General features: G+C 41.2%; 2 pseudogenes; both read left to right on the top strand.

The window, feature by feature from the left end:
- Positions 1-1,541: 1,541 nt before the first annotated feature.
- Positions 1,542-2,482, top strand: LOC124968096 (olfactory receptor 7A17-like; annotated as a pseudogene).
- Positions 2,483-24,812: 22,330 nt separating this feature from the next.
- LOC124968095 (olfactory receptor 7A10-like) lies at positions 24,813-26,267 on the top strand (annotated as a pseudogene).
- Positions 26,268-26,975: the final 708 nt, after the last annotated feature.

The following is a 26,975-nucleotide window of genomic DNA, read 5'->3' as shown; positions in this document are numbered from 1 at the left end:
ACTCCTAAATAACAGAGAGATATCAGGAGGGAGCCAGAGAATGTTATTTAATTCAAAATACTGCATGATTCCGGTATATGTTGTCAATCTGATGAACGCCTGGAGCAGCGTGGTATCAAGGAGAGCAGGATGGGATGCATGAGCTGACTTTGGTGAATATGAAGTCAGGGTTACATAGGATCATGCATTTCCAGACACCTGCTGTGCAACACAGGTCCAGGCAGTAACAAAGGACACTGTGCACTTGAAGTTCTGCTATGAGGACAGAGCTCATGTTCATTGTTCTTACCACAGAAAACAACATGCAAACAAAACTGCAAAGCCCACTCTGGGAAGTGAGGGATGTGTGTATAGCATTGATTGGGTGAGGGGCACCAGGTCCACATGTGTCTGAACTCACCAGATTGTGCATATTATGTACATGCAGTTCTTCAGATATGACTACCCTCAAGTAAAGCTGGTGAAAACAGATGACAAGGAACAACGTGTGGACAGAGGACCCTCTGCACCTTGAGGATCACAACCTCTCAGCAGTGTCAGGGAGGCCACCTCCTTTCTCCCCATTCTCAGACTAGGTCCCTCCTCTGTCTCCTCCTGTTGGCTCTGGTGGCCACCAGGGCTGGGTTTTGAAACAGCATCACCTGCAGGGACATTGCACTGCTCACTCCTCCAGCCAGGCACACACTCTGCAGACGATCTCACTGATTCTCATTTCCTCCTTGAGATCTCCACTCAAATGTCATCTTGTTAGCCTGTCTTACCTGTGCCCATAAAAAATAGCACCTCCTTCCATCTACTCCTCTCTTACCGGCCCATGTTTTCTTTATAACAGTTATTACCATCTGATATGTTAAAGAATCAATTCTTTTATGAAGACTTTTTTTGTTTTTAAATAAAATACAGCTATACCTAATGGTGAGGTACATTTTCAGATACTCACACAAGCATGGAATATACATTTTTCCATTTCAGTTTCTAGTACCTTCTCTCTCCCCTTTCACTCTGCTTTACTCCACTGGCCTTGCGTCCATCTATTTACCATTTTTTTAATTGCTTATTTATAGGGATACATAAAGGTGGAATTCACCAAGTCTTTTGATCTTTTAACTGTTTTAAAATCTCTGTGTACATATGGGATGCGGTGTGATGTTTTAATTCATGGATAGTTTGTATAAAGTTAAATTGTGTCTGCTTAAATATCTATCATTCCCTTATGGTGAAAATTCTCAAAATCCTCTTCCAGTTTCTGGTTTTCATTCATTTCCTTACATACATATGTTTTTCTGTGTGAATAGATTGTAGGTACTTTTACTTCAAAGGCTCACTGCCAAGACAGAGCCAGGAACATAATTGGACCCAATTTATATCCCACATGTTCATGAAGGAATAGTTTCTTAAAATTGTGGAGCATGTAATACAGAAAGGACAAGGTACAGAGGGACAGGAATTTCTTACTGGACATAGCAGGGGATGACTTAAAGGGAACCAGATAGAAAAATTAGTGCTGTTATTTTTCTCTTTCCTGGTGTCAATCAAAGAACATGGAACCACGAAATGACACACAAATTGCAGAATTTCTTCTTCTGGGAATTTCAGAGGACCCAGAACTGCAACTCCTCATCTTTGGGCTTTTCCTCTCCATGTACCTGGTCACTGTGCTTGGGAACCTGCTCATCATCCTGGCCACCATCTCAGACTCCCACCTGCACACACCCATGTACTTCTTCCTCTCCAACCTGTCCTTTGTGGACATCTGCTTCACCTCCACCACCATCCCAAAGATGCTGGTGAACATCCAGACACAGAGCAAGGCCATTACCTATGCAGGCTGCATCACCCAGATGCATTTTTTTGCATTATTTGTAGCTTTGGACAACTTCCTTCTGGCTGCGATGGCCTATGACCGATATGTTGCCATCTGTCACCCACTGCACTACATGGCCATCATGAACCACAGGCTCTGTGGATTGCTGGTGCTGCATCCTGGTTCATGAGTGACCTCAATTCTTTTTTGCACAGCTTACTGGTGTTGTGCCTGTCCTTCTGCACAGACTTGGAATTTCCCCACTTCTTCTGTGAACCTAATCAAGTGGTCCCCTCTGCCTGCTCTGACACTTTCCTTAATTACCTGGTAGTATATATTTCAGCTGTTCTGCTGGCTGGTGGCCCCCTTGCTGGTATCCTTTACTCCTACTCCAAGATAGTGTCCTCCATCCGTGCAATCTCAGCAGCTCGGGGCAAATACAAAGCCTTCTCCACCTGTGCTTCTCACTTCTCTTTGGTCTTCTTATTTTATTGCACACTCTTGGGCGTGTACCTCAGTTCTGCTGTGACCCAAAACTTGCGTTCAACTGCAACAGCCTCAGTGATGTACACTGTGGTCACCCCCATGCTGAACCCCTTCATCTACAGTCTCAGGAATAAGGATATCAAGAGCACTCTGAAAGCACTCCTTGAGAAAATAAAAATGTCTCCATTATAGTGACCCCTAAAAACTGCTGCTTATGGCCAGGCTTTAAGCCTCAGAGCAAGGAAATACAATATTTTGACCAGATTGTGCAACTAGAACTGGATCATATTTACTTTTGTAGTTTCCATTTTTTGATTTTTACTTATCTGAACATTTGTTAAATCACCCTGGATTCTTGCTTCTCTGGCATCCACTCAGCATCCCCTTTACCAGCGGCACAATCCCTCAAACTTGGTTTCCATCATGGATTGGAAATATTGGAAATTACCTTTTATTCCATGGGACAACATGACTTTCTGAAGAATAGTTTCCTTTAAGGACATAGACCATACGAGTTAGTTTGGGTTTGTTTGTACTAAAACCTTGCCCTGTGCTGTGCTCTTCAGATGGAAAAACTCCTGCTTCACAATGTAGGTCCTTCACATCCTTTTATGCTGGAGGAGAGGCCAGGATCAGAGATTCCCCTCAGGGTTCATCCTTTCTTTACACCTCACTGTCCTTGTCTGCTCCTCCCTAGGATATGGGTTTTAACAAACTAGTTTGTTTTTTGATTGAGCAGAAGCATTTCTTCTCTTTATCAGGATTATTTTCCTTCTACAACTCGGTGTCCACAGATCTGCCATTATCACAGGCAAAAACAAGTTCAAGTTCTCTCATCTACAACTCCAATAAATGCTGCGACAGAAAGTAAATTAGAAATAATAGGTTGAATTATTTGGCTTCAGAGTCAGATGGGACCTCAAATATGATGACAGACTTGTACATTGCACCTTGTATTGCTATGCAAAATGTCTTTTCATAGTTCAGATATTATTACTGAAGTGTGGAAGAGTACTCTCCATGTGTAAGGGGGTTTGCTCACTGAAGATTGGTTGGCAGACTTAGGGTTCATTGTTAACTTATCTTTCCTTTTTTTTGAAAGTTTCTAGTGCTGCCTAGAAAATGAATCCTTATGTTGTTTTCATTGAAATATCCTCCCCTCTCTGAATTTTGGATAACCACTAGAGGGGTAGTGAATGACAATATCACTGTCATCCATTGTATATGTCCTTTTTGCTCAAGAATCACTTCAATCATCATAACCTCAGCATAACTTGCAAGAGAGTCTGGATTCTTGCCCAGTGTTGTGATATCAGGCCAGAAGCACTCCTGCACATACATGCATGCTGTTTCACTAAAGCAAGTTCAGAATAATTTTTCCATATGACCCTATTTGAATAAAGGCATTACACTAAATCATTGGCATTTAGAGTTGCTTGTCACGTAGCAATATCTCACTATCACAATAAACAAAGGAAACTGAACAGATGGCAAGAATAATAATCTGCTACTTCATTATTTGACATTTGTTATAAATTTTAAAGACAGCATTCACAGTTGTGTGCTAAAGGTGAGGTAACATAGTCACAGGCTGCAAGGGTGAGGTCTTGGATACCTGCTACTTGGATTCCTTCCCCTGTTTTATCTCCTATCCACTAAGAAGCTCTTACCTAAGAAAGCTCATGCACATACACACACATTCACTAATACTGTTCTCACCTGACCCACTTGCTTGAAGGGAGGGGCCATTGAACCTCTGTGGAGGGGAAGAGAGTAAATGTCTCAAGCTTCACAGGCCAGATGGTCTCGCACAGTGACTCAGCTCTGCCATAATGTGGAAACCATCACAGACAACACACAAAGGAGTAGGTGTGACTGTCTCCCAATAAAACTTTACATAGGGAGACCAAAAAGTGAACTCGATGTTAATAAAAACCACAGTGAAATGGGGGAACTTTAGCTTATGTAGAGGAAAATGAGAGGGAGGAGGGGCATCTGAAAAATGGTGGAATGAGACAGATATCATACCCTATGTGCACGTATGATTACATGAATGGTGTGACTCTACCTCGTGCACAACCACAGAAATGAAAAGATGTACCCTATTTGTATACAGTGAATCAAAATTCAGTCTGTAAAAATAAACAGAAAATTTTAAAAAGTTAAATATGGCTGAGTGCAGAGGCACACACCTGTAATCCCAGCAGCTTGGGAGGCTCAGGCAGAAGGATCACAAGTGTGAGGCCAACCTCAGCGACTTAGTGAGGTCCTAAGCCATTCAGTGAGACCTTGTCTTAAAATGAAAATAAAAAAAAAGGGCTGGGGATGTAGCTCAGTGGTTAATTGCCCCTGGGTTGAATCTCTGATACCAAAAAAAGTAAAATATGGAGTTACTTTATTTCTCAGCAATTCCCCACCTAGTTATGTACCCAAGAGAGCAGAAAGCATGGGTCTGCACAAAAACTTAAGCATGCATGTTCATATAAGCACTGTTCATATTAAGTAATAAATGGAAACAGCCCAAGTCCATCAACTGATGAATGCAGTAAGAAAATGTGGTATATTCATGTAATAGAATATTATTCAACCATGAATGGTAACAAGGTACTCATTCATTCTGCAAAACTGATGAACCTTAAAAAATATGCTAAATGTAAAGAAGCCAATTTTGAAAGACTACACAGCATATGGTTCCATTTATGAAATGTTCAGAAAAAGTACGTTAGTGTGTGCCAAGGGCTCTAGGGTAGGAAGGAATGAGTTCAGTCATTGGGTTTCTTTGGAACTTGATGAAAATATTTTGGAGGTCAATACTTGTGATAGTTGCACTACTCTGAATAAACTGAAACATTCCCTTTGAAAGGGTGGATTTTGACATGTGTGATCTACATCTCATTCTAAAAACAGAAAATAAATAAGAATAATAGTGCCACCTCCCCCCCCAAAAAAAGAAAACAAAACTACAGTGAGATGCACTTCACACCTCTTCAGTGAACCTAGAAAAACTAATCAGCATGATTTCACTTGCAGGGAGAACTTAATAAAGCTGATCTCATGAACGGGGATTATGAGGGTCTGGATGAGAGAAGTTAGTGAATGGATAAAATGTTAGTCAGATTGGAGGATAATTCTGGTGTTCTACTGTGATTAAAGCTAATAATATATAATATGTATATTACATATGAGATCATATATGAGATTGACTCACATGATAACAAGGGCTGAGTATTTCCACAATGGCTGTGTGCAGCCTGCAGAGCCAGAGAAGCCAAGTTTGTGCCTCAGTCCAAGAAGCCAGAGGCCTCAGTGCCAGGGAGGTCAATGGTGCACCAGTCAGTCCAAGATGAGAGACACCAAGACCCCAGAGGCTGCTGGTACCAGTGGACGAGGCCAAGGCTTAAGATACTGGAGTCGGATGCCCAGCAACTGCAGCAGAGAGAACACACCTGCTGCAGCAGGAAGAGGCAGCAGAGAGCTTCCCCTTGTTCTCTTCTCCTGTTCATTCCAGACTCCCAGACATTTGGATGGTGGTGCTCTCCTGGAGAGAAGCTTTAGCCTTCTGTCCATTGACTCAATGACAATCTTCTCTGGAAACATTCTCCCAGAGAAAGAGAAATGAAATTTACAAATTTTCATGGAATTCCTTAATCTACTCAAGTAGACACCCAAAGTTAGCCACCCTCTTGTCCATGTCTAAAGTCACACAGAAGGAAATGCATTCATATCAGGCAAGACAGGGCAAGAACCCCAGTAGGGGGTAGGGTTGTATGTCCTCCTGTAGAAAATGGAGTGATAACTCGTCATAAAATATGAAACAAAGTCTCCAAGGGCAGAATCAGAGGCAAACATTTTATATTTCCAGTGGCATGAATCATGATCTATGGATTTGTACCAGGAATGATTAGAAGCAAAGGAGAAATAATTTGATGCACCAAGAAACATCAGCTCTATAGATTTCTCAAGAGTAGCACAGTAAAGCAGCTTAAAAGAGTTTGAAAATATTTACTGTGCCTTCTTAGACCCACCATAGGTGGGTCAGAGATGGCGTCTATGAGTCCAAGCAGAATAGGATGGGTGGTGGGCTCAGGCTCTTAGCTGCCTGCCTGCATCCTGGGGCCACGTCCCCTCCATCACCATTCACTGTCTCCCAGGAGCAGGTCAGTGCTGGACTCACTTCCTCTGCCAGGATACCCTTGTGATGTCACTTGACCTGAGCCAATGAGGAGCAAGGTGATGGTCACATGGCTGTGTCTGTGGAGCATCTCCACTGGGCAGGTAGTTTCCTGTGAGCCTATGACTTAGTTCACACAGAAACTCCATGGAGAAGAGGGAATCTACCAAGTTTATATATTAGGAGCCAAGGTCAATAAGTTTGATTCCCTTTCATGAGGGAAGTGTAGAGGCAGCAAGTGTCAACTTGATTAGGCAGAAGTTTAGCTTCCGAGTTCAATCTGACCACCTAAAATCAGAACAGAGGTGATGGAGGTGTTCATGGTGGAGAAGTTCTCATAATACCTGAACCTGACTCTTATTCCACATCATACCCTCGAAGTTCCATGCCATCATGCACAGACCAGGATGGTCATCAACAATATTGAATGCTATTAACAAATGCACTGAGTGGCCCTATACCTGCCAAATCAGAAATCACAGTCTGCCTTTGAACAAGACTCCCAAGCAATTCATATTCACATTGAAGCTGGAGAAGTTCTGATCTGGTGTCCTCGAACTTTTCCCTGTTGACGTTTGTGCTAGATAATACCTTGTGATATGGTATCCTGTCTCTTATAGGATGTTGAGAATCATCCCTGGGTTCATCCTGCTAGGTTCAGTACCAACTACCCAGCTATTATAATCCAAATTTCTCCAGATATTTGCAAGTGTCTCCTGAAGGCACAGTCACCCCTGGTGGAGCCCACCAAGCTGGAACAGAACTGGGAACGTCTTGATGAAATTCCCAACAAAGTTCAATTCAGGGCAGATGTATTAGCATTTTGAGGCACATTTCCACAAAGGTAACATGAGTCCCTAATAGTAATGAGTTATAATGAACACCTGTAAAATAAAATGAGAGTCCAGTAGATTCTAACTTCAGTTCATGGTGCCTTAAAACATGTAAATGTACCTCTTAAAACTACCAAATGTTTTGTAATATGACTGCATGACCAATGTGACCCTACAATATGTACAATGAGAAATTACATGCCATTTATGTATGATTTCTCAAAATGTATAAATATCATGAACAACTAATTAGAACAAATAAAAATGTAAAAAAACAAATGTGGCATTTTAATTTTTTTTAAAAAAAGAGTAAATGACAATGCCTACATTGTATTCCAAGCGTGAACCTCCTCTGTGCTTTACAGACATGAAGATGAGTTGTAGAAACCTCGTGGTTTTTTAATAAGTAAACACAATTCTCTCTCTTGATGATAAGAAATTCTCTGAAGGGAAATGAAATACTCTGAATTCATCGAGAGCTGTGTTGCCTCACAAGCAAGAGCTCGGAGGTTCCAAGTCATCTTGCAAAGTCAGGTAAATTGGACTTTGAGGGAAATTGTAACTAAGGATTGGACAAAAGTGCTAAGGCTGTTAGATTTCTGGGAATCAGGAGGCTTAATGGAGAAGGAGCAATAATGACTGGAGTCCCCTGATTTCTAACACTCCCTTGGGAACAGAGAACAAGCAGGACAATTATCCTTTTGGCTCTGACCAGTGACCCACAGGGACATCAGGTGCTCAGGGTTTGCAGTAATAAGAGGAGATGTACCTAATGAGTAGAGAGATGGAGCTATAAATAGATCCTCTGCTGCTGTCCCTCAGCAAAGTCGTAGTCTGGACAGGACATTCTGGAGCCCTAGGTGTATTAGGGGTCTAGTGCTTCACTCCCTCCTGCCGTCTTGTCTGCGACGGAGCTTCAGTCTCCATCATCAACCAACCAGGAGGAGTCCAGGTTGCCATGCAGAGACCTCCTTCTCAGAAACCCCATCCAGGTGAGTCTGAGATCCCAGCAGATACTGCAGGAAAGGTTCAGCAGGATAGAAGCTGACAAAATTGACCTAGGTTACCCGAGAGCCAAACCAGCCCAGCCCAGAGCTGAGAGAACACTAAGTGTACTTACTTCACTAACTCATTTGCAACTTATTCAACATTTTATAAAGAGAGGTGTCTTTTAGACATTTGAATGCACAAATCCTTATTGACCATTATGTGATGGGAATAGAATTCTATTTGCATGAGACTGAAGAAATGGCATAAGGTATTTCCCATAAAATTGAGTATATCTAAGGGATTTTACAATTTTGGGGTAGGACAATTGATTATTAAGGTGTGGAGGTCAGTGCTGTGAAGCGAGAATATTTTTTCTTTAATTTTTACCATGGAATATGTCTGAGCCTGGTCCTGTACTCATTACAGGTCCTGACAATGGATCACTTGCTAATACTGCCTAGAAACAGTTCCTGAGAAATAAATTTCACAAGGCCTCCTTTCATGCTTCATATTCACATGGGGAAAAAAAAACAGCTGTATCTGATAAGCAAAAGGAAAACCAAGTGCTTTTGTTACTGAAGAGGTAGAGCATATTCTGTTAGCACTTTCCTTTCTCTTTACATTTCCACATTCTTTGTGAAAGTATTTTGTGGGCACTGAGTGCTTTTATCTTTTGATGTGATTCTTCCCAAAGGAAAAAATGGAGACTCTGCCCTAATTTTGCTGGTTGCTGTTGAGTTCTTTTCCACATGGTGATGGGCTAAGTGGAAGTTCATGGATTTCACCTGGTCAAGTCCATCAGTCATATCTCAGATCCATCCCTTCTGTCACTTGTTAAATTTAGGAAGTTTCTCTACATAATCTGTTGCAACCCATTTTCTTATATGCCTTTTGCCATTTGCTTTCACATCTGTTTTTCCTCATAAGTATTTTTTTTTTGCTTTTGGTATTGGTTCTAATGTTTTATTGTTTGTTCTATTTAGTTATACATGACAGCAGAATGCATTTTGATTCATTGTACACATATGGAGTACAACTTTTCATTTCCCTGGTTGTACAAAATGTGGAGTCACACCATTCGTATAATCATGCATGTACACACAGTAATGATGTTTGTCTCCTTCCACCATTTTTCCTTCCCCTCATTACCCTCTACACAATCCAACATTCCTCCATAATTTCCTTACCCGCTTTCCCTCCATGCTAGGTGAAATAAGCCAATCCCAAAAAACCAAAGGCGTAATTTTTCTCTGATAAGTGTATATTGGTTCTAATTTTATAACTAGCTTTCACTTTCCACCTTCCTGTGGGCATATGCTTTTGCATCCAATTGCAGGTCACCCATGTCTTTCTGACAAGCAGATGTTTTTATACACAGAAGTTTCACTGTGTTTGTGTAGAGGGCCTTTCTGTACAAGTGGTATAAAAAATCAGCGTATGAATTTTCCCCTGGGGAAGGAAGGAGAGACTGCATATAACACATCTAGCTCACCTACATGGTAAGACTCCTAAAGGCATCTATTGGAATACTTTAATCATGGTAACTACTCAATTTCATTATTCTGGCCAGTGTCATGTGCACATTTGAATTTATTTATTTATTTATTTATTTACTTATTTATTTATTTTTAGAGGAGGAAGAGTTTATTTGAGGGCTCACAGCTTGAGTTCACAGTCCCTCTGCAGCCAGCTCCATTACTTGGGCACCAGGTGAGGCTGAATATGGCAGAAGAGTATGGAGAAGCAACTCACATGATGATCAGGAAGAGAAACATCTCCACTTGCTAGATTCATGTATATACCCCAAGACACACCCCCAAGACACACCCCCAAGACACACCCCCAATACCCTGCCTCCTCTAGCCACACCCACCTGCCTTCATTTACCACCCAGTCCTATCAGGTGATTAATTCACTGATTGAACTCAGGCTCTCACAACCCAATCATGTCTTCTCTGAAGCACTGTCTCACACATGAGCTTTCAGGGACACCTCACACCTAAACCACAGCATCCATAAGTGTATAGTATGTCAAAATAATACTTGTCAAGTATAAGAAAAAGAAGCTGATGTATATTCATGGTAATACAAAAAAACTTAAATAACTTTGTAAAGTTCAATATGTAAGAAGCTAATGACAATGATAATAATAAAGATCTGCCTCATATTGAGACCACAATGATGCTATCAACTTAAGATACAATTAACACAACTTTAACTTGGTCATGTTTGTGGATTATCATACAGATTCTCCTTTAAAGTTTTCTATAAATAGGGGAAAGGCAAAAACAGTAAATTAAGGAAGAGCTGAGAGAAAAAAAGGTTATATATTAAACGCACAGAGTCCCATTTTGGGTATTTCTTTGTTCACTCTTTTTTTTATATATATATAAAATTGAGATCAGCGGGGTGAGGTGGCACATGCCTGTAATCCCAGTGGTGTGGGAGGCTGAGACAGGAGGATCTTGATTTCAAAACTGGTCTCAGCAATGACAAAGGGCTAAGCAACTCAGTGAGACCCTGTCTCTAAATAAAATGCAGACTAGGACTCGGGATGTGGCTCAGTGGTTGAGTGCCTGAGTTCAATCCCCACTACCCCAAAATAAACAGATAATCTTTTAAATATTATTTGTGTGCACATATGTGGGCTATCTTTATTATATAATATTTTATCATAAACATTTCCTTATATTTGAAACAACGCATAAGACTTAAATTTGGTCAATTTGAATACTGTTATCTGCCACCACTCAAAAGCGTAAACCATACAATTGGAAGTGATCTTCAAACCCATGGAGCCTCATTTTACACGAGCAGAACAGGACCCAGGCTAAGGTCCCTTGGCTGGAGACTGTACACATCTCTGCTCAGTCGTATGGTCCCCACCAAATGTGTTTGTCCATTTATATTTGTTTAGGAATAAATGACAACTTTAGATATTGTTTCATCCACTGTTGAAATGTATCTTTTTTATTATTTTATTTTCAGGTTTTTGTCAATTAAATCTTGAATGAGAGACTCATTGACCAGATTGATGGGATGAAATTATTGGTTTTTTTATATTCATTGAGAATTTATTCTAGGTTTCTATTCACTTCCATCGAATGCCATTGCTTTGAATGTATCTACTCATCTGATCATTCTTTTTAGTGTTTTGGCTCTTGATTTCTGAAATGTTTTTTGTTCTCCCTACATGCCTGCCTTTGTGAAAACACAAAAATGAATGAAGTAGGTAAGATCTCTGCTTTACTGGATCCTATGATAAATGGCAAAGGTAGGAAATGAAACAGTCCAGGGAAGAGATAATTGTCTCAGGGGTGAATCCCAGGAGCAGAAGGCAGGTTGTTGGGACAGGGCAGGATGTGTGGAGATGGACAGTGCACAGTCCTAGAGCCAGGCCCTGAGCTCCTCCATTACAGATTGGGAAAGACCTTTAACGACTGATGCAGTCACGTGCTAGTGTTCTACTGAGGGTGTTTCCACTCCTGCTCATCAAGTGCACTGGCCTATGATTTTCTTTTTTTGTAGATTCCTTGTCTGGCCAAATTGTGACTCTTAAGATATGGACCCCAGAACCCTAAGTAACAGAGAAATAAGGAGGATCCACATTGATCCACAGGAGACTTTTAAAAACAAAAACACTGTATCAATCCACATATGGCAAACTTTAAATCTGTGAAGTCCTTAGATACCTGGAATACAACGGCAGTGTGGGGTAAATGTGGGCTTCGTGTTAACTGGTATAAAGTCACATTTATGTAAGATGACTAACTTCCAGATACCTGCTGTATAATTCAGTACCTGGCAACAACAGTATGACATTGTGCATGTGGAATTTTGCTGTTAGGGTAGACCATATGTTAAGTGGAAAAAAAAAAACAAAATAAAATAAAAAAACAAAGGGACAAGATGACTTTCTGAGAAGTGACAGATGTGTCTATCACATCAAATATGGCGATGGGTTTGTGAGGGTTGAATATACCTGAACTCATCCAACTGTACAGATTATATATGTGCAATTCATCATATATCAACCACAGACCTATATAAAGCTGATTTTTTTGAAAGTACAAAAGACAACATGGGAACTGAGGACACTCTGCACCCTGAGAACCTTACCCTCTCTCCAGCAACCAGGGGGCAGCTCCTTCTTCAGATTGTGCAGACAGTGTCTCTCCTCCACCTGCTCTGATTCACTGTCTGCCACCGTGGCCTTGTTTGGTACCTGTATGTGTGCAGGAAGACTGTTCTAGGCCCCTGTGTGGTTCACTCCTCCTGCCAGGTCAGGCCTCTGCAGACCACCTCAAGGCACCCTCCTCTCCTGCAGGTCTCAGCTCAAACATCACCTTTACCTCTCTTACCTGGACCCCATAGGAATATAGCACCTACATCTCCTTCCCTTCTTACCTGTCCATGTTTGATTCACAGCAATAATACTATGTGATCCATTCCGGGGTCATTTCTTTTCATTTTTAACTGATACATAATAATTACATACATGTATTAATGGACTGTCATGTGATGTTTTAATATATAAATACCTTTTAGTGTTCAAGTTATCTTCTCCAGCATGTATGATTCCTTTTTGGGAAAAGCATTAAAAACTGAATTCTGTATGTATTTTTCAAAATCATTTGTTTGCTTCTGTTCTTCCGCTGTGATTGGATTTTAGGTGTTTCAGTCTTTCCACACTCTGTGCTCATGACTTGGACAGTGCCAGGAACATGGTAGCAACTCAATATACATTCCTCAAGGGCATGAAAGTTGCTCATTAAAAATGTAATATAAACAACATACTGAGGAAAAGGTACAGAGGGACTCTGGTTCCTAATCAAAGATGGCACCAGGGACATCTTAAAGGGAACTTAATACAAATATTAGTCATGTTTGTTTTCTGTCCACAGCACATGAAACCACAAAATGACATGCAAATTTCAGAAAATGATACACAGATTACAGACTCTCCTCTTCTGGGATTTTCAGAGGACCCAGAACTGCAGCCCCTTATCTTTGGGCTTTTCCTCTCCATGTTCCTGGACATTGTGCTGGGGAACCTGCTCATCATCCTGGCCACCACCTCAGACTCACACCTGCACACGCCCATGTACTTCTTCCTCTCCAACCTGTCCTTTCTGGACATCTGCTTCACCTCTACCACCATCCCAAAGATGCTGGTGAACATCCAGACATAGAGTAACTCCATTATCTATGCAGGCTGCATCATACACATTCAGTTTTGTTTTGCTTTGTTTTGCATTAGTTGGAGGGTTGGACAACTTCTTCCCAGTTGAATTACCTATGACCACTTTGTGGCCATCTGTCATTCCTGCACTATAGGTCATCATGAAACCCAGGTTCTGTGGACTGTGGGTGCTGGCATCCTGGATCATGAGTGAGCTGAATTCCTTATTATAAAGCTTAATGATGTTGCAGCTCTCCTTCTGCACAGACCTGGAAATCCCCCACTTTTCCTGTGAACTTGTTCAACTGGTCCACCTTCCCTGCTCTGACCATTTTCAATGAGATGGTGATGTATGTTCCTGCCATCTTACTGGCTGGTGATCTCCTCACCAGCATCCTTTACTCCTACTCCAAGATAGTGTCCTCCATCCATGCAATCTCATCAGCTCAGGGCAGGTACAAAGCCTTCTCCACCTGTGCTTCTCACCTCTCTGTGGTCTCCTTATTTTATTGCACCCTCCTGGGAATGTACCTTAGTTCCACTGTGACCAAAAATTCACGTACAACTTCAATGACTTTAGTGATGTACACTGTGGTCACCCCCATGCTGAACCCCTTCATCTAAAGTCTGAAGAATAAGGACATCAAGAGCACTCTGAGGAGACTCTATGGAGGGAAACTGTGAAAGCCCTCATTCTCCTGAGTATAACAGTGCTGTTGATCACATGTTTCAAAGCCTCACAGGAGGAATTTACACTATTTTGATCAGATGGTGATCTGATCACCAGAGTTCTATTTCTTTTTCAACTTCTCTTAAAAGTTATGTAACTAACCAGGCACAGTGGTGCACATCTGTAATTCCAGCATTTCAAGAGGCTAAGGCAGGAGGATCCCAAGTTCAAAGCCAATCTCAGCAACTTATCAAGGCTCTGAACAGCTTAGTGAGACCCTGTCTCTAAAGGAAATATAAAAAGGACTGGAGATGTGGCTCAGTGGCTGAGCTTTCCTGGGTTCAATCCCCAGTACCAATGGGGAAAAAATTGTTACATAGCTCACCTTGTTCAGTTTTAGGCCCTCTCTGTAATGTGAAGATTGTTCTCCTCTATCCTTTGCATACCTCAAAGGTGCTTTCAATCTTGGATCAGCAACATTGGAAATTCCCATTTATCTCACGTCACCACTGAGATAACTTTTTCATTTGTGGGTGAAGGGTTCTTAAGAACATTCTTCTCGGATGACATAAATCACTTTGTTACTTTTTTTTTTATTGTTACCAAAGAACCCAGTCATGTGTTGAACTCGACCTGTGAAGAAACTTCACTTGACAACCAAGTTCTTTTGTAACTTTTCCACAAGCGGAAACCCCAGGGCCACAGCTGTGCACAGTGTGTCCCTCCTGCCTCCAGGCATCAGCACCTCAACGGCTCTTCCTGCTGACTTGCATTCTGACAGACCAGTGTGCTTCAAGACTGAGCATCGGCATTTCTCTCCTGGTCAGAGGTTTGTTTTCTTACTCAGCTTGGTGCCCACACTCTGCACCACAATCACTGCCCAAAGAATCTCATTGGCAAATACATATCCCCAAGTGAAGTCCATACAGAAAGACTTCTTGGAAATGACAAGTCTCTTCGGCCTCCACATCAGAAGGGACTTCTGATAGGATGCAGGACTTGCTCCCAGGCTAATGGCATGAATCCATTAACCCCTCTTCAAGCACCACCTCTCAAGAGTGTCACAGTGATGGCAATTGCATTTCAACCTGATTGTGGAGGAGTCCTTCACTGCACCACCTCTCAAGAGTGTCACAGTGATGGCAATTGAATTTCAACCTGATAATGGAGGAGTCCTTCACTGCATAGCATTTTCAAGGCTTAGACCAGACTGGGGGCACTATTATGTGGGTTCCAATTCCATCACTGTACACACCTCCCTTTTCCCCTGCACCTCATTCAAGGCTTGCTCTGTGAGGTGTGTTCAACTAAGCATCTGTGGTTGATAGAAATAAAGTGATGCTCACAAAGGGTGATCAATGTGGGGGATCAAATTTATTGCCTGGAGAGATTCATGAAGAATCAGTAAACCATTATTTCTTCAGAGTGTGTCTGGGAGGCAGTTTCCAGAGAAGAGCTGTGTGGGGGTCAGGGAGTGGGTGAGATGACCCTCTCTGAATGTGTTTGGTGGGGGTTCCTCCAGTAGCTGGGGGCTGGATGGTAGGACAGGTGGAGGAGGGGAAGCCTTGGCTGGGTCTTCCTTCTGGAGCAGGGCACGTTCTCTCCTGCTGCTACCCTCCCTGTCAGACTCTGCTTTTCCTGTCTTTGGACTGTGGGACCAGCACCATCAGCCCTCTAGGGTCTTGTTAGCCTTTTGTTTGGATCAGGGGCTGCACCACTGACCTCCAGGGCTCTGCAGCTTCCACCTTCCTGGACAGAGTCACAAAACTGGCTTTTCTGACCTCCAGGCTGCAGACAGTTATTATGGAAATACTGAGCCTTTTTGACTCTGTGAGTCAATCTTATATCAATATCTGCATCTCTATCTATCATCCTGTGAATCCCTCTATCTGTTTTCTGTGTCTTCTTTTTCTCTGGACAACCCTGACTAGAACGTGTGCCAATATGATGTGCTCAATGATTAAGAAGAAGTTTCAAGAGGCTCATGAGATTCTACTGCTTCTCCTTTCTTCCCTTGTTAGGAGAATGGGCACCTCTCACATAAGCGCTGCTTCTGTGGCCACATTCCCAGGTTGATTCCTCCCAGACACACTCAGAAGAATGGTTTACCAATTCTTCATGAATCTCTCCAGGCAATAAATTTGATTCCACACATTGATCACCCTTTGTCTAACTCAAAAGGGACACAGAAGGGACACAGGCTCCTACCATGGGAGGCACTGTCCAGACCCAGGTGTTGGGTGGTGTGGTACAGTCTCCCTATGGACAACAGAGGAGTGTGAAACAAGGCAGGCATTTCACACTTCCTTAAACATCGAATGTTTATTAATTGTATGCTTTGGATTTACCAATAGGAGGTGGAAAGAATGGAAGAAATTATTTAGTGCAGCAGGAACCATCAGCTGCATTGAATTGCTGAGTGTAACATAAAAACAGCATAAAACAATCTAACAGTCCTTACTGTGCCTACTTGGAGCCCACATGAGCAGGTCAGGGACAGTGCCCGTGAGTCCAACACAGTGTAGGGTGGTGCACACGGGCTCTGAGTTGCCTGCCTGGGGCCTGGGAGCCTTCTTAGTTTCTGGTGGCATTTTAATTTCAATCACATCTCCCTGAGGACAAGCACACAGAATTTAAAAATTAAAAAATTCTCAAAAAACAAAAGTAATCATATCTTTATCATGCCAAGATCCTACACAATAATCATCTGTGAGGGGGAAAATGAGAGCAAAGGGAAGAAGAAAATGAGAATCCATAAGGGGAAATACACAAAGAATGAAAAAAATTGTTCATTATTACAGGGGATATAAAAAATATTTCTGTGCCATTCAGTAGTGATGAAATAAATTGGGGATAATGTTAATCTTTAATCAACAGAGTAATGGTTCAACACAGTAATTGTAGGTTATTACTGGGGGGAGGTGTGAAGTTTCATTACATGTAAACTCTGTGTAATGCCCCAGCTGGGGTAATCAGCATATCTACCACCTCAAACATTTAAAAGTTCATTGTGTTCAGAGACTTGAAAACACACCCGTATAGGTAGTTTAAAATATATCAAATGTTGTTGTTGACAAGATTCATTCTACTGTGGGACTAAACACCAACTCTGACTCCATGAATGGACCTGGGATCTGGGACCTGGTGACCCACATTTACCCTTTAGTGTCACCCATTACTTCCTAGACTTGGTGACCACTCTTCTATTTCCAGCTTCCGGGAAATCAACACTTCTAGATTTCACAGGGAAAAGGAACTTCTATCTGTCCTGCTGTGAAATAGGACAGACACAGAAATAAAAGTTCCACTGAGGTTTGTGTGCACAGTAGCAGATGAGACCAACCCCTCTCTCAGTGTTCTTGTGTGGTGTATTTTCTGCATTATTTCCAGTCTTCCACTTTGGCATATTCTGGCAAATCTCATGAGCACACCTTGTCCTGATTGTAGCCTTCATTCAAAAGTCAAAGGGCTCCTAAGACCATATTCTAAGCCAGGCCCAGTGACTCATGCCTGCAATTCCAGTGACTCAGGAGAATGAAGCAGGAGGATCACAAGTTCAAATCCAGGCTCAGAAACATAGTGAGACACTGTCTCAAATTAAAATTATATATATATATATATATATATATATATATATATATATATATGAACTGGGAGTGTGGCTTAGTGGCTGACACCTCTGTGTTCAATCCCTGGTACTAAAATAAAGCAAGACCACATTTTACAAAACCCTGCACCCACCATGACAAGTTTAACATTATACACTGAATAAAATCCTGTGTGCAGTGGGTGCATCTCTGAGGGCATCACATCATGTGCACACTTATCACAGTTAATTAGACATGATGATGCGAGGTGCACACCAGCAGACTCCACCTGCTCCATTCTCCCTGTTTTCATGAGTGTGCGAATATGTGTGCATGGTCTAGATCAAACTTAAAGAACAGGAGAAAGTGTGACATAGAAAGAACAGCAGGGGAAAAAAACCAGGTTTATCTGAATGGAAACAACTATAGTTTTTAATGAATGGAGCATCAACTATAATGAGAAAGAACATATATAATACTAATAGGTTAATAATCAAGTTGCCAAAGACCTAGAATGAAAGAATGTAATGTAGACTGTTCCTCAAATGGCTTGGTACACAGCAGGTGCTCAGTTTTCATTGAATGACTCAGGAAATCTGCCTCAGGGGTGCTGACAATATGACAAAGGTGAATCTCCATTCACTTAGAAAACCTTGAATAGGTGAATAAAAGCTGACTAAGTAGCTATCTGTGCAGAGGAAGTGAAGGTCGTCCCCTACCTCATATATCAGAGGAGTTTAAGACCTTTGTAATGGTTAATTTGAATAGTCAACTTGATTGGAATAAGAGATGCCAATGATATAGAGGCTTCTGGTTGTGTTAATGAGGGCGTGTCTAGGAATGACTGGAATATGGGATGGGAACTAAAGTGGAGCCCTCACTAAGCATGGTCAGCACCACCCAATAGGATGGAATGAAAGCTGGCAGAACAAGGAAGCAGATGCAGATACAAGCTCAGCTCTTCTTGAACAGGTTCTTGATCACTACTTCGATCTTCTGAGAATAGCAGACTCTTGCTTCTTCACTATTCCAAAGTGGACTCTGCCAGTGATTACGCTGGTAGTTTTCAGAAGCCTTGGTCTGGGAATAGGGTAGCACTGTTGATCTTTTTTGTTCTGGGGCTTCTGCTTCTTGGACTGTGAAGCTACTGAATCTTCCAGCTCAGCAGCTGCAGATGGCAATTGTTCACTATCCAATTTCTGATCCTGTAAGTCAATCTAGTAAATCCCCTTTATATAATCGTACTTCCTGTAGATTCTGTTTCTCTAAGAACCCTGACTAATACAATCACGATATGAAAGTAAGTAATACACTAGGGGAGCTTCAAAAACATGTCACATAAGTTCATGGATGGACAAAACTTCGTTAAATAAGACAGGAAATTCAGAAGTAATAAGATAGACCTATTTTACTGAATATGATGTAAGACTTCTCATCACCAAAAATATCAGTCCCAAAGTCAATAGAGAAAGAATAAACTGGAAAATTCCACAGAAATGCTGACAACCATAGAAAATGGGCATTTGATAATAAGTTCATCAAATTGCTGCTCCATCTCAGAAATAAGAAGTTCCTCCCTTTGCTCTATGTCACCACAGATGACTCATCTCTCTTTTTCATACAAATGTTTGCAAAGGTCCTGGGACACGTGCTCCACTTACACACAAACCACACTGAGCCTCCACTCCCTATTATGATGGGGTTGTCTTTTTCATCACTACATTACCAACAAGGACCTGGCACACTGCTGAGTTCAACACTGATTTGTCATTTCAGCATGGTGTTCAGACAATTCAGCAAACTAACCCAGCAACTTCTCAGCCCCGGGCAGGGCTTGATTAGCTCTCAGGTGACCTTAGGTACACATTCTTGGTGTCCAGCATCTCAGATGCTTTTCTGCAGCACCTACTGAACTCTCAGACTCACCTGGATGTGAACTGAATGGAAGGTCTCCTCATGGAACCATATTCCTCTTGGGATGTTTGATAAGGGAGACAGAATCTGTTTACACACAAGAAAGGAGTCAAGCAGCAGTGCCCACCAGATGCAGGACTCCAGAGGAGACAACCATATCCCCTCCAGGCCACGGCTGCAGGGCTGAGGAATGGAAGGGAGGATACTTAAAGCTAGTGTGCTCTCTGATTAGGCACATTTTCCTCTTGCTATTCCAACCCCAAGCACATCATTTCCCTGTAGAATGTTGCTCTCCATCAAATGTAAATTTTTGCAGATTCTCTGTTCCCAAGACACAGGTTCAATGTCTGGGGAATTAGTCTTTATTCCTCTTTCTCCATGAAATCTTCTGCCTTCCAGAGAGATAACTTCCTAACACCTAATCCCAGCCATGATCTAAAATGTCTCCAAAACTTGAGGAAGACCATTTGTCTCATGAGCCCCCCAATTCTGACTGTGTTTGTGACACATACCTGTTATCTGTAGAATATTGACTATTCCCCTCTTCAACAAGAGGGTGAATTTTGAGCCCTTGATATAAAACCATGACTAATACAACCCTTGGCTTTGTGACACTTTTCCCAAAACAATTAAAAATATAATAACTGTAGGGAAGAGCTATCATTTAGTCTTTATTTATAAAATGTTTGATAATTCAAAGACATATATTTATTTCCTTTTATGCTTATTTCCCTGAGATTAACATATGTTAAGTATCTTTTATTACACATTTTTTAAAAGAATTCTGTTTTGGGGGTCTGCACTATTAGAATCCTCATTCTACATTCATTCCTGTGGGGTTTCAGAGGCTTAAAAGATCTGTCCATTTGGGCCTTTGGGAGTTAGGATCTCAGCACATAAATATGGGAATAGTCAGGAATATTTAGTCAACAACAGAATAGAAATGCCACCACAGTAGGAATTACCTGCCTTGAACAGGTGTTCAATAGGCATTTCGATTCTGCACAACAAAGGACATGGAAATGCATACATTTGCTCATTTTACATGGTACACACATTGAAAACTATCACCATACCCCATACATGTGTATAATTATGTGTCGACTAAGAATAAACTTGCAACATCATGCCATCTGCAGTGGACTATTTGACTTCCTCTTTTCCAATTTGAATGTCCTTATTTTAATTATCTACTTGCTCTGGGTGAAACTTGCAGTACTATGATGAATAACACTGCTAAGAGTGGACATCCTGCCCTTCAACAGATGAATGGATGAAGAAAATGTGGTATATCTATATGGTGGAATATGACCCAGCTTTAAAGAAGAATGAAATTCTGACATTTTCTGATAAATGGATGAAGTTGGAGTATATCATGGTAGGCAAAACAAATCAAGCACAAACAACCAAAGGTTGAATGTTTTCCCTGATATGCAGATGCTAATTCATGATAAGGGAGGGATAGTGAAGAATAGATTAATTTATATTTAAGGAGAGGGGAGTGAAGGGAGGGGAAGGGGTAAGGGGGTAGGAATGACAGTAGAGTGAAACATACATTAATGCCTCATGACAATTATGGCTGCATGACCCATGTGATCCTGCAATATGTATAATCAGAAAAATGAGAGATTATACTTTATTATGTAAGATCTATCATACATATCATTCATAATGCATGAATGCATTCTACTTTCATGTAGAACAATTTAGAAGAGATTTTAAATTTAAGAACAAAAGGGTGGGCATACTATTCCTGTTCCAGATCTTAGTGAACTTCATTCACTATGATGTTAGCTGTGGGTTTGTCATTTGTAGCCTTTGTTATGTTGGGGAATTTCCTTCTTTACCTAATTTCTTAAGAGTTTTCACTATGAAGGGATGCTGAATTTCACCAAATAATCTTTCTGCATCGATTCATCAGATCATTTTTGTCTTTTCTGGAAACGTCATGTATCATGTTACTGATATTATAAGTTGAACTATCCTTGCAACCCTGAGATAAACCTCACTGGATCATGGTGTATAAAATTTTTGATGTACATTGAATTTGGTTTGCTAATATTTTGTTGAGTGTTTTTACATCTATGTTCATCATGGTTATTTGACTATGATTTGCTGTGTCCTTGTCTCATTTGAGAGTCATGGTACTACAAGCTTTATAGAATAAATTTGAGGAGTCCCTGTGTCTTCATGTTTCTTTTTAGGTTGGGGAAGGCTTGCTCTAACTGCTTATATATTTGATAGTATTCTACAGTGAATTGTTTGGGTCCTGGGATTTTCTTAGATGGGAGATTTCTTAACACATACTACAACAGCTTAAAATAGTCTAAAAATTCTTACTGTGCCTCGTTGGAGCCATCATGAGTGCGTCAGAGATGGTGTCCATGTGTCCAACACAGTATAGGGTGGTGGACTCAGGCTCTGAGTCCCCTGCTTGTGTCCAGGGAACACATCCCCTGCACCAGCACTCTGTTAATACTGGACTCATTTCCTGTGCCAGGAAACCCTTTTGATGTCATAGTGACCTGAACCAATGAGGAGCAAGGTGATGGTCACATGGCTGCTGTCTGTGGAGCATCTACCCTGGGCAGATCATATCCCATGGGCTTTAACCTATGACTTGCTTCACACAGAAACCCCCTGAGGAAGGAAGAAGGAAGAATCTACCAGGTTTATACCTAAGGAGCCAAGACTGTAAGTCAAATTTCCTGTCATGAGGTAAGCATTCATGACTTGATTTCATTATTCTTACCATCGTGTCTAGTTCCCTAACCACATATGAATGCATTTGAGTTCATATAGGATGAGATTATAACTTGGGATAGTTATTCCTTCCACTTCCCCTAATGAAGTATATGTTCTTATTTTATTCCCAGATTTTGCCAATGCAAGGTTGACTTGAGTTGATGGGGTTAAATCTTGGCTACTTTACAACTTTTCAATGAAAACTTATTTAAAACTTTCACTTCTTTTCATAATGCAATTGTTTTGAATTCATTTATCCACCTGTCATTCTTTTTACTCTACAAACCTTTAATTTTCAACTTTTCCTTTGCAATCTAAATTGTTTTACTGTTGGGAAAATCCACACGTTAATATAACAGGTAAGATCTCTTCTATGTGCTTCTTACATTGTGATGGCAGAGGAAGAGTGCCAGGGAGCAAGTGCATCTGTGGCACAAGGTCCACAGGAGTCCATCACGTGAAGGAGGACAGAGGGCCAGGATGGTGCAGAATTCTAAAGACATTCATGTGGAGTGAGCAGTCCTCAGAGCCAAGGTCCCTGAGATCATGTGTTCCATATTGGGAATAGTCCTTTAACATGGTGAGTTCATTTTGCTAGTATTTGTTGGGGATTTTTACATCTGTGTTCATCAAGGACATAAACCTCTATTTTCTGTTCTTGTACAGTTGTTGTCTGGCCACAATGTGACTTTTATTACACAGGCATCTGACTCCTAAATAACAGAGAGATATCACAAGGCAGCCACAGAATGTTATTTAAATCAAAATACTGCATGATTCTAGTACATGATAGGTAAAGGTGTCAATCTCATGGACGCCTGGAGCAGCATGGTGTCAGGGAGAGCAGGAAGGGATGCATGAGCTGACTTTGGTGGATATGAAGTCAGGGTTACATAGCATCATTCATTTCCAGAGACCTGCTGTGCCACACAGGTCCAGGCAGTAACAAAGAACACTGTGCACTTGAAGTTCTGCTATGAGGACAGAGCTCATGCTCATTGTTCTTCCCCACAGAAAACAGCATGCAAAAAAAAACAGCCAAGCCCACTCTGGGAGGTGAGGGATGTGTCTATAGCATTGACTGGGTGAGGGGCACCAGGACCACATGTGTCTGAACTCACCAGATTGTGCATATTATGTACATGCAGTTCTTCAGATATGACTACCCACCAGTAAAGCTGGTGAAAACAGAAGACAAGGAACGACGTGTGGACAGAGGACCCTCTGAACCTTGAGGATCACAACCTTTCAGCAGTGTCAGGGAGGTCACCTCCTTCCTCCCCATTCTCAGTGTAGGTCCCTCCTCTGTCTCCTCCTGTTGGCTCTGGAGGCCACCATGGCTGGGTTTTGAAACAGCATCACCTGCAAGGACTTTGCACTGCTCACTCCTCCAGCCAGACACACACTCTGCAGTCAATCTCACTGATTCTCATTTCTTCCTTGAGATCTCCACTCAAATGTCATCTGTTAGCCTGTCTTACCTGTGCCCATAAAAAATAGCACTCCATCCATCCACTCTTCTTTATACCTGCTCATGTTTTCTTTGTAACAGTTATTACCATCTGGTGTTATAGGACCATTTCTTTTATAAAGTTTTTTTTATACTTTAATGTTGTTATCAGTGTCTTACACTTACACATAATATTGGGGTGCATTTGAGATACTCACACTTGCATGGAATATACTTTGTTCCATTTCAGTTCCTAGTAACTTCTCCCTCCCCTTTCACACTGCTTTACTCCACTGTACTTGCCCCCATCTATTTATCGATTTTATAAATTGGTACATTATAAATACACATAAGGTGGGATTCACTAAGATTTTTGATATTTTAACTGACATAAATATCTATGTATTTATGGAGTCCATGTGATGTTTCACTGCATGGATAGATTAAATAAAGTCAAAATCTATCTGATCAAACATGTGTCATTCCTTTACTGTGAAATCTCACAAAGTCCAGCTCCTTGTTTTCATTCATTTCCTTACATATATATAATTATATGCATGAACACACTGTAGTTACTTTTATTTTAAAGGCTCAATTACTTAACGATGCCAGGAACATGGTGGAACGAACATATGTCCCACAAGTTCATAAGGAATAGTTTCTTAAAACTGTAGAGCATGTGACACAGAGAGGACAGGGAGAAGAGGGACAGGAATTCCTGATTAGAGATGGCACAAGGTGCCTTAAAGGGAGCCAGATAGAAAAAGTAATGATGATAATTTTCTCTTTCCTGGTGTCAATCAAAGCACACGGAACCACAAAATAACACACAAATTTTGGAATTTCTTCTTGGATTTTCAGAGGACCCAGAACTGCAGCCCCTCATCTTTGCACTTTTCCTCTCCATGTACCTGGTCACTGTGCTTGGGAACCTGCTCATCATCCTGGCCACCATCTCAGACTCCCATCTTCACATGCCCATGTACTTCTTTCTTGCCAACCTGTTCTTTGTGGACATCTGCTTCACCTCCACCACCATCCCAAAGATGCTGGTGAACATCCAGATGCAGGGCTAAGTCATTACCTATGCAGGCTGCATCACACAGATGTGCTTTTTTACATTGTTTGTAGCGTTGGACAACCTCCTTCTGGCTGTGATGGCCTATGACAGATATGTGGCCATCTGACACCCCCTTCACAACATGTCATCATGAACCACATGCTCTATGGGTTGCTGGTGCTGGCATCCTGGATCATGAGTGCCCTCAATGCCTTAGTGCACAGCTTAATGGTGTTGCAGCTCTCCTTCTGCACAGACTTAGAAATCCTCCACTTTTTCTGTGAACCTAATCAGGTGGTCCACTTTGCCTGCTCTGACACTTTTGTTAATGACCTGCTGGTATATAGTGCAGTTGTGCTGCTGGGAGGAGGCCCCCTTGCTGGCATCCTTTACTCCTACTCCAAGATAGTCTCCTCCATCCAGAAAATCTCATCAGCTCAGGGAAAACGCAAAGCCTTCTCCACCTGTGCTTCTCACCTCTCCCTGGTCTCCTTATTTTATTCCACATTCCTGGGTGTGTACCTCAGTTCTGCTGTGACCCAAAACTCACCTTCAACTGCAACACCCTCAGTGATGTGCACTGTGGTCACCCCCATGCTGAACCTTCATCTACAGTCTGAGGAATAAGGACATCAAGAGCACTCTGAGAGCACTCTTTGGGAAAATATAAAAGCCCCTTTTATTCAGGTCCTTACAAACTGCTGCTGATTGCAAGGCTTGAAGCCTCAGAGCAAGAAATGGCAATATTTTGACCACTGTGTGGCACTAGAACTGGCTCCTGTTTGCTTTCTGGAGTTTCCATTCCCTTTATTTTAACTTCTCCAAAATATTTAGGTCACTCACCTTGGAAGCTTTCTGCTCTGACGTCCACTCAGCATTCGCTCTACCAGAGGCACAGTCCCTCAAAGATGATTTGCATCATGGATTGGAAAGAGTGGAAATCTGATTTATTTCATGTGACAACATGACTTTCTGAAGAGCAATTTCTTCTAAGGACTTAGATCATACCAAGTGAGTTTGTGTTTGTTTGTACTAAAAACATTGTCCTGAGCTGTTCTTCTCAGATGGAAACCCCCCCCCCATGACAATGAAGTCCATTTGCACTGTTTCATGGTGGAGAAGAGGCCATGATCAGTTTGCTCTTAGGGTTCATCACTTCTTAGTGTCTCACTGTACTTTTCTGCTTCTACTAACAATGTGAGTTTTAACAGACTCATTGGTTTTCTGACTGAGCAGAAGTATTTCTTCTTTTTATTATGATTCTGTTTTCTTCTACAGCTTGGTGTCCTCAGTATCTTCCATATTCATTGGCATAAACGAGGTATCTAATCTACATGTCCAAGAGATGCTGCAACACAAAGATTATAAAGAATAGGTTGATTTATTTGACCTCAGAATCAGAGAGGACTTTAAATATGATGATAGACCTGTGCATTGCACATGTATTGCTGTGCAAAATATCTTTTTATACTGCAAACATAATCCCTGAAGTGTGGAAGAGTACTCTTTCTGTTTAATCAGGTTAGTGGGCAATTCTTAGGGTTTATTATTGACTTATTTTTTCCATTTTTGCTTCAAAATTTCTCATGCTACCTAGAAAAATGTATCCTTATGTTGCTCATGAAGAAATATCCTCCCCTCTCTGAATGTTTCCATAACACCTAGAGAGGTAGTAAATGAGCAATATCAATATCATTCATTTTATATATATATATATATATATATATATGTATATATATATATATATATATATATATATATATATATATTCTTTGTGCTCAGGCATCACTACAATCATCATAGCCTCTGTATAATTTGCAAAAGAGCCTGGGTTCTTGCCCAGTTTTGTGATATCAGGCCACAAGCCCTCCTGCTCAAACATGTTTATTCCTCCACCTAAACAAGCTCAGAATAACTCCTTCCTTATGGTCCCATTAGAATAAAGGCATTACATTAAATGATTTGTATTTAGGAATACTTGTAATGCAGCATTATGGAACCATCACAAGAAACAAGAAAACAGAACAGAGGGCAAGAATAATAATTGGCTACTTCCTTTTTTGGCATTTGCTACAAACGTTAA

Source organism: Sciurus carolinensis, chromosome 17, assembly GCF_902686445.1.
Source record: "Sciurus carolinensis chromosome 17, mSciCar1.2, whole genome shotgun sequence".
Taxonomy (NCBI): Eukaryota; Metazoa; Chordata; class Mammalia; order Rodentia; family Sciuridae; genus Sciurus; species Sciurus carolinensis.
Note: the sequence above shows the minus strand (reverse complement) of the source record. Positions and strands in the feature narration are given on the sequence as shown.